Genomic DNA, 9,801 nt, shown 5'->3' with positions numbered 1-9,801 from the left:
AACTGGCCAAGTACAAAAGGCCATGTAAGGTCTCCAACCAAAACAACTGACAGCAGCCCGGGCCTTGAGGGATCACAAGCAGTGACAAAGGATTAGGAGTATAGTGGAACCATAATTTACAAAAAGGCTTTGAATTTGTAAAGATCAAACATAGGTTGTGCATTTGAATGCAAAGTGGGTCAGGGTATATGGATTTAGACAGAGCTTATAAATACTAGGGGCCTGTGGTAGGCAGCATTCTAAGACAGTTCCCCCAAATCCTTGTCCCCTGGTTTACATGCCTTGTTGAATTTTCTCCTGGAGTGCCGTCAAAATCTGTGATTATGATAAACTGCTAATCTTATGATTAGGTTACATTGTTTGGCAAAGTGAAGAGATTTTACAGATATAATTAAAGTCCCTAATCAGTTGGCTCTTAGTTAATTAAAAGGGAAATGATCATGGTGGGCCTGACCTAGTCAAGTGAAGACTTTAGGGAAGTAAGCTGTCATGTTGTGGAAGGCCTGTGGAAGGAGCCCTCTGGGTGAAGGAAAGCTCTCTGGGTGACGGAGCTGATAGTGACCCCTGGCCAACAGCTTGAAAGAAAATAGGGGCCTCAGTTACACAGCTGCAAGCATGAATTCCACCAACAACCTGAGGGAGCTTGGAAGTGGATTTCCCCATTTTACCCTCCAGATGAGGATGCAGCCAGCTGAGACCTTCGTTTCAGTCACAGGAGGCACTGAACATGGAACCAAACTAAAACATGCCAGATTCCTGACCCATAGAAACTGTGAGATAATAAATGAATGTTGTGGTAAGCTGCTCAATTTGTGGCAATTTGTTATGTAGCAATAGAAAGCTAGTACAGTGCAAAGGCCACAGTGTGTGTGTGCATGGACACTTTGTGCCCTAGGAGGACCTAGTGGCTTTGAAACACAGGGCAGGTCCTCATACGTATTCTTACTATTGTTTTAAATGCCTTTCGTGCAGTCATCCTTGACTTATGTTTTATGCCTAAATTGCTCTTTTCCTACCTATTTTGTATGCACACCTTCTATAATTAAATTTAATAAATGCTTTTTTGTTCTCATCTTGATGATGCAATGATCTACACAAAGGATTTGCATGTTAACTCATTTTCTTAGGTGGAGTTCTGAACCTCTAAACTTTGCAAATGCTTTTTTGCTTTCAATCCCAAGTTTCACTTAGAATAAGAAGGTGAAGGAATTAGAGACCAGCAACAATGAGATTTAAAGTTCCTAGGGGAGTGGTAAACCTAACAGAAAACCTGCAATTTGTGTGTGTAATCACACAAACCACTGAGATGTGGGTGTTATTGTTTTGTTAGCCCAGAATTATAAAGAGGCCTTAAGCAATTTTATTTTGGTGATTTCAGACCACAGAGTGATATATATCTGCATCGTGGGATTGCAGCTTGAATAAAAATACACTAAAAGATAGACTCAGACCCTCTACTGCACTGTGGTGCTAGCACCGAAGTCTCCCATTTCATACAAAGACAGATGGACAACAAATGTCCTTCTGTTCTTGGTACAGAGCTCAAACTGAATGGGATTTACCAGGATTTTACATCTAATCCCTCTTCTTAAGGGGCTCTGGCTGTTAGTTTTGGCTGGCAAGAAAGGGAAACCAGATGCTTAAACGCCGGAGGGCAGAGTTCCTAGGTTAAAAGGGTTGTTAAATGTGTTCTATTTTCTTGTATTTGCATAGGTCATTTTAAGCATAAACATTTCTAATCAATTTCAGTGGATTTGAATTATGAACTAGTCTAAATAGCCAACCCCTCTTTCTCCAAATAAAACCAGAAAGTGTCAACTAAATCTTTAGTAATAGGTGTATCTATGCTTGTTGCCCCAGAAGATAAACTCAATCAGTATTGAAGTGTCTAAATAACACTGATAAAAATGTATTCATGAAGCAGAACATTTTTTATTTTAAAATTCTTATAAAATGCATTCCCTCCTGGCATGGAACATTCTGCTCATGAAAGTACTTGCAAAGCCTCCAGCTGTTCCTCTTCATTTTCCCTCCAACAGTTCCAACTATCATCTTAAAAAGACACAATAGGATTTTCCCGAATAATCACCAACAAATGATGAAATTACTTTTCCAGATCTAAGGACTCCAGTGAAGACTTTGTAGGGGATTACTATTTCATTTTCAAATAGTGTCCTATTCAGATGTAGCTACACCCACCCTACAGTTAGAGCAGTAATTTCTTGTTGCCACACTTCAGGGGGTCTCTAGTTATCTTAATAACTGTCATGAAAGTCTAAAAGAAAAATTAATTTACATTTGCTCTCATAAAGAAAAGACTAAAATGTACTCTGTTAGAATCTTTGAGGTGGGATTTGAGAATCCCCAGGTCATAAAGCAATCCCCAATGCAGCTGGTCTGTAGACCAGAGTTTAGGACCACAAGAATTAGGAGATATGTCAACAACTCTTACTGATTTGATAAAGTGCTCATTGTGACATAATGCTCGAAAATAAGCTATTCTAACTTAAAAAGACGGACTTTTGAATCCTTGCATTTAACTTCTCATTCTCCCAAATTCCCAATGGAATGTCCAAAGGAATTCAAAAAGTGTGGAGAATCTGAATCAGCTCTGAAAATCAGGGAAGGAAACCAAACTATTGTGGGAAAAGTCAAGAAATATCTGCAGAATATATTGCTATATTGGCACTGTATTGGGGGAATTGCTGGCCAATTCACAGTTCATGACCCCGAGTACAGAGCAGCAGAGCCTGGGGTGAAAATTGTCATTATGACAATGGTAGGGAGTTTGGGGAGGGGGCTGAAAATCTAGAGCTAACAAGGGTGAGATTACTCTGCATAGTTTGCTCCCGGTTACACTTAAACAGTTTACACTTGAAATATAGAGCAAGCCAAATAGAATGGGGGCAGTGCCATACCTGGCCTCTTAAGAGAAAAGCCTTACCAGTTAGAAAATAAAGACATTATCCCAGAAAACAAAGAAGGAATAGACTCTCTTTGGCACAGGGGCAAAACTCCCCGGTGTGGCTGCCCCTGGCTTTAATTCACACCATCCTCTTCAGAGGTAATGGCCCATAACTTGGCGGTATAAAACTACAGAGCTAATTCTATCTTCCTTTTTTTCTTCTCCTTTTTCTTTCCTTCTTTTCTTCCTCTTTCTCTTCTCTTTCCTTTCTTCCCTCTATTCTCTCCTCTTTGTCCTCCTTTTCTTTTTGGTTTAATCAAAACAACCTTTGAACGAAATCACATAAATCTCCAAATATGGACAAGCTTACAATTTCCTTCATCAATTACTCATCTAATCAATCTCTCTCGTTTTCCATCTCACCCACACATGCTTATTTGTAAGGATAAACAAAGAGAAAATTATAAAGATTTAGTAGTTCAAAAAAAGGCAATTAAGCTGAGCAGGTAGAAAAAACATCCCCTTAAAAGTGGCTTTATTAGTAAAAGCGGGAAAAAAACTATAGAAAATCTCCATCATGTATTTTCTAAAAGATTCAAGAGGACATTTTGTCTATTGAGTAGAAAAGCGTGAAATCAGAAAAAAAGGTATAATCTGAGAGCATGAAAAGTTGCTTTGAGATGAGAAAAATATGACCATTAAATTTTCTAATGCAATGGAATTCATAAACACAAGATAAGATTCTGTAGAATTAGAATCAATGGATTAGAAAAATAAGCTCTAGAGAAATTCTTCCAGAACTTCCAAAGAAAGTAGAAAATGTTACCAGCAAAGTTAAAAAAAATTGGAAGACAAGTTCAGGAAATCTAAAATAAGTTTTATAAGAAGTCTAGAAGAGCTGAAACAAAAAATGTTAAAATTTGTATGGAAACACAAAAGAACAAGACTCAGCCATAAAAAAGAATAAAATAATGCCATCTGCAGCAATATGGATGGACCTGAAGATCGTCATTCTAAGTGAAGTGGGCTGGGAAAAACAAAACAAAACAAAAATGACATAAGACATCACTTATATGAGGAATCTAAAATAATAATAATAATAATAACACAAATGAACTACTTATTATTTATAACTTAGATGACTGATTTCTTGAATTATGTGTAAGCACATGTGACTGTCCTTTATGGTTGGATTACCGCATTCTGTTGATGCTTATTTTGTAGTTGGCTTTATTCCTTTGATAACTATGTAAAGTTTAAAAAGCTAAAGCTCTAATCTCTTTTTAGAAACAATGATTAGTACATATATGCAAACTAAAAAAATGTGCAGTATACTGTATATATGTATTTACATGCAATATAATGTATACGTGCAGTCGAACTGTAATAATCCTACCTAATAAAACTGAAAAAAATAAAAGCAGAATGAAAGCAAACAAAAAAGAAGTCTAGAAAGACTCAGCAGATGGAACAGCAAAAAAGAAAAAGAAGAAAGAAAGAGATGGCTGAATGTGGTAAAGAAGTACAAACTTTCAGTTATAAAATAAGTAAGTTCTGGTAGTGTAATGTACAGCATAGTAACTATACTGAATAGTATTATATTATAATACGCTCAAAATACTTGAAAGTTGTCAAGAGAATGGATCTTAAAAGTTCTCATCACCAAAAAACAATTGACACTATGTGTGGTAATGTTAAGTAGACTTACTGTGGTGATCATTTTACAATATACGTATATTACAAATTATTATATTGTACACCTAAAACCAATATATTTTTACCTATTAAAAAGAAAAAAATATTAGAAAATAAAATTTATCTGTACTGGAGCAAGTCATGTACTTAGAAATATAAATGACATTTAATTAAAACAGATTTAAGCCTGATATAGCTGGTTGACGTATTTAAATTTCAGGCCTAGACAAAATAAGTTTCATAGGCATTAACATGGTTGGGGTGCAGACAAGTGATGTATAAAGGAAAGTTGGCATCAAACTTTTCTGCAATACTAAATGTCAGAGGATCATGGAGCAATACCTTCAGAGTTCATGAAAATCACTCTATGATCCAAGAATTCCATATCCAGTCAAGCTAACACATGTATAAGAAAAAATAAATGCAGAAATAAATACCTAAGTAGACTTCCATAAAAAGTGCAAGAAGAAAGTAACAGCTCATGGACACCCAATCAAGATCGGAAATCTAAGAAGGGAGAAAACAGAAGTAGTGTTTTCAGCATGGTTACAATGTACGAAGCAAGCACTGTTTCAAATACCTTACACCTGTTAACCCGGTCAATCTTTTGCAGGCAAAATCCATAATAAATTTGTAAAAGGTATGAACTTTTATGTTCTATACACCATGGCACTGCAAAAACAACAAAATCTAATGGAACCATGTAAAATCTAATGGAACCGTGTAAAATTGAGAAAATGTAATCATGGTAAGAAATATTTAAAGTTTTCAGCCTTTGGTCATTCAAGACAAAAGTTTAGTATATAAAACCATTGATATCATATTTAATATGTTAATTTAGAAAATAGAAAATATAAAAACAATAATTTAGTGATAAAGAAATATGTATAAAGTGGTTAAGGACATTGCCTAAAGAATGATACAACCTGGGTACCAAATGTGTTTCCCCCATTTACTAGCAGGGTTTGGGGCAATATGTAAGTACTCATTCAATATTAATAGCTATAACTATAACTAATAATGTTATATACAGAATTTCGAACTTCATCAACAGAAAATAATCTTTCTTTCTAAATGTCTTAGGGATATTTACAAAAAAATAATAACATACTATGTCTGAGAAACTCAATAAATTATCAAAGGTAGAAATTGTATGAACCATATGGATGCACACAAAAAAATTCAAAATTACTAGTAAAAGATAAACAAGCCAAAAAAAAAAAATCAGACTACAGGGAAACTTTAAAACACTGTCCTAATTAACTCATGAAAGAAGAAATTGAGTGCACTTTTAAATTCTCCTGAATATAAACAGTGATACGTCTATTCATGAAACCTAAGTGATCATGGTAAAACAATAAAACTTAACAAATACAACAATGAAGAACATCTTTATGGCTTTAGAATAAACAAAGATGTTTTAAACAAGAAATAAAAACACCTCTTCAAAGGAAACAAAGTGATACACTGAACGATATTAAAATTAAAAACTATGTTTATCAAAAAGAGATCATTGAGAGGGTGAAAGAAAACCTACAGAGAAGAAGAAGATACTGATAATACAGATAGGTAACAAAAATCTCATAAGCAGAAAGAAACTTTAAAAAAAATCTTTAAGAGAATACGATCAAAACGTGGACAAAAATTTGAAGTCACTTCAAAAAGAAAATACCTAAATGGCCAATAAACTAGGAAAAATACTAACTTTGCTAGACAACAGAAAAATACAAATTAAATCTATAATGTGAAATCACTGCACACTCACAGAATGGCTAAAATTAAAAAGAACATCAATATCAAATTTTGGCAAGGATACGGAGTAACCAAATGTCTCATCCTTGCTGATAAGCATGAAACGTAACAACCAGTTTGGAAAACCGGCAGTATCAACTAATGCTGAATACGTATATTCCAGGTATATTCCCAACAGAAATGCATCTGTATGTTCACCGAAACATAGCTACTAGAATGTTCATAGCGACGCTATATATGATACTGTATAAGTAGAAAGGATCCAAATGTCCAGAATGGATAAACTAATTGTGATGTGGTCACAGAATGAAATACTGTCTAGCAATGAGAATGTAGCTCATAAATAACGTTAAGCCAAAGATGTCACGTGGAAGACTACAAACTGCATTTTCCCTTTATATAAAGTACAAAAAAAAGGAAAACTTAATCTATGCTGTTGAGTTCCTTGTAAGAGGGCTGTGACTAGAAGGGAGGGTTCTGGGAAGCTGGTGTATTCTGTTTCTTGATCCAAGTGCAGGTCACGCAGGTTTGCTCACTTGGGACGGCTTATATGAACATATTCAGTCTGAAAACATTCATTAAGCTTTATACCCATGGTATGTGTACTTTTCTCCATGTATATTAGTTATCATTCAACAAAATATTTTAAATATCTTATGGGACCAGGTAAAAAATGCACTCATAGGAAAATGAAGAGCATTTTATGCTTAACAAAGGAATATCACTTAAGAATATAAAAAAGAACAACATGAAACTAGGAAGTAGGCACAGAAAGGAGAATTAATAGAGATGAAGAACTGTAATTAAACGAATTATAAAATATTAAAATGCAAAAATGATAAATCCAAGCACTAGTTTGCTAAAAAGACCTACAGGATAAGCAAAGCTCTAGAAGAGCTAAATGGGGTGAAAAAGAAAGGAAAAGAGGCAAAAACCTAAATTTGAAACACACCAAAGGAGACTGAGGATATTATTATAGATCAGATTTTCTCAACAATATTACTGCTGACATTTGGGCCAGAAAATTCCTTGCTATACAGGGGGCTGCTTTCTGCATTGTAAAATGTTTATCAGCATCCCTGAAGTCCACCAGCTAGATGCCAGAAGCACTCCCACCCATCTCTGAGCTACAAAAATATCTCCATACAGTGCCAAATGTCCCCAGGAGAGGCCAATCACCCCCTGTTGGGAACATCACCATAGATAGCAAGGCTAAAGAATGTATAACTCTATGCTAAAATCTTTGAAAATCTGAGTGAAAAATAATTTTCTAGGAAAATATGAGCTATTAAAAATTGAAAACGTGGCAGAAAGTTTCCACAAACAAAAATACGTTAAAATTGTTGTTGAAGTATCATTATCCTAAAAACATGCAAATTATGCACTTTCAATGCTGTTACATGAATTTGTCTGTCTGTTCATGCCCTGGTAATACTCTTCTTTAGTTACTGTGACAGATGATTCCTTTCAAATTTCTAAGAACTAAATCATTCATTTCCTATTTAGACTATTACAAAGAGGAGCCATACAATAGAAATATAATAAGGCATAAGAGATAAAAACTGGGTAAACTGAATTTTGTAAAAGTATATCATTGTAATAATATATTAACTGTAATAATTAGGTTTTATAAAAGCAGATACACTCAAAATATTATTCCAATATATAATCAATATAAAAATGAGATATTTGTATTTTTTTTCAGATTAAGTCTTTGAAATCTGACATGTATGTACCACTTACGGAACACCTCAATTCAGATGAGCCATATTCAATTCCTCAGTGTGTATTGGACAGCATGGTTATAGAGCATATTTAAAGATGGAAATTTCGTAGAGTTATTTTCTAAAGACAGTAAAAACATAGCCTTTAAAAAATAAATAAAAGCAAAGAAATCATAGACAAATCTCATTTAAGAATTTAGGTATAAAAATTACAAACAAAATATTAGCAAAACACTGAGAATTACCTTAAAATGGTAATATGCCATTCATGACCCAGTATGGTTATTCTAGGAATACAAGATATAATTCAAAATTAGACCCTATTAATATTATTTATCATATACTACATAAAGGAAGAAAAATTATATGATCAGCTTGATACCAGAAATGTATTTTGTTAATAAAATTTAGCTTTTATTCTTGATTTTTTTAAAAATCTTAGTTTTTAGATGGCTTAATATCTGACAGGCTACATATTAGAATTCAAAACCTGGTATCAAAGGTAAAAGTAAAAGTGTCATTTTAAATAAAGCCAAGAGTGAACTAAGAATAGGACTATCTTAATGTTTAGAAGATTCACTATGTATATTTAAAATGTCAATTCTCCTCTAATTTATGAATGTTTTGCAAGTCCAATAGATGTCAAAATTCTTAAAAATACTAGTTGGAAGAAGATATAAGAGAGAATTGCCCAGAGTTTGTTTTTTTTTAATGAAGTGTGATTTTCTCTATGAGATGTTAATAGAAATAACAGAAAAATTTAAAATAGTGTGAAAGGAAAAGCAGGCAGAACAATGAAACAACATAAAGTCCAGAAAGAGACTCAAATATTTATAGAAATTTAATACATAGTAAAATTATCTTTCAATTCCAGTAGAGGAAAGACAGATTTTTTATAAATATTTGAAAACCGAGATACAATATATGTTTATTGAAATACTATTCACATGTGAAAAATAGGAAGCAACTAAAATGCCTAAGATTTTGAAATTTGTTATATAAATTATGATATATTTATGCAATTAAATGCATTCAGCCATTTTAAACTACATTGTAGAAAAGTATTTAAATCTATAGCAAGATGCTTATTATATGGTGTTAATCAAAAATGAAACATTTTACCCAGTACACCACACCATTCCTACCCATCCCAGAAAACACAGGATTTTTAGAAGTCTTTCTGTTGAAACTGTTTAAACACCATGGACACTTGCCAGTTTTTTTGGTATCACCGCAAATTTTGCAAAGATAGTACGTTTTCTAATCATTTGTTTTTTACCCAACTATTTCTGACCTTTTTAAGTAATGGCAAATTTTTCCACCGCGATTTCTTCTTCAGCACCAAGGAGTATTAAATCTCCTTCACGCAAACATGTTACCACCTTTGTAACTTGTGTGGCCCTTACCCCATCCTTATCCTTTTGAGGAGAAACTTGTGGTTTCACTCCTCTTTCATTTATTTAAAATGCCCCACACTGTTAAAACAGAGTTATTCTTCCAAATGATCTATATTCTTTCATACTTTTTTTTCGCTTATGATGTTATCTCGACTTGAAAATTCCTTGATATTGTTCTCCACCTAAGTAAATCCTATAGTTTATTCATGGTGAAAAATACCAGAATATCCCATCTCAAAATATGCCTCTTCGGCAGAAGGATTATTTAGAACTAAAGGCAACTGAGAACCAGCAGGCACAGAGAAAGCTCTCTGCCTCCCCCTAACTT

The 9,801-nt window shown here is 33.7% G+C and overlaps 1 long non-coding RNA gene across 1 annotated transcript in view; it reads right to left on the bottom strand.

Moving 5' to 3' along the window:
• Positions 1-1,820: 1,820 nt before the first annotated feature.
• The window catches only part of LOC105073068 (uncharacterized), a 60,409-nt gene continuing 52,428 nt past the window's right edge, over positions 1,821-9,801 (bottom strand). Inside the window, exons 5-6 of the long non-coding RNA XR_012506163.1 lie at positions 5,038-5,107; positions 1,821-3,932 (exon numbers count right to left, since the gene is read on the bottom strand). This is a non-coding gene — a long non-coding RNA (uncharacterized LOC105073068). The remainder of the gene's footprint in view (positions 3,933-5,037; positions 5,108-9,801) is intronic.

The sequence above is a fragment of the Camelus bactrianus genome, chromosome 1 (assembly GCF_048773025.1).
Source record: "Camelus bactrianus isolate YW-2024 breed Bactrian camel chromosome 1, ASM4877302v1, whole genome shotgun sequence".
NCBI lineage: Eukaryota > Metazoa > Chordata > Mammalia > Artiodactyla > Camelidae > Camelus > Camelus bactrianus.
Note: the sequence above shows the minus strand (reverse complement) of the source record. Positions and strands in the feature narration are given on the sequence as shown.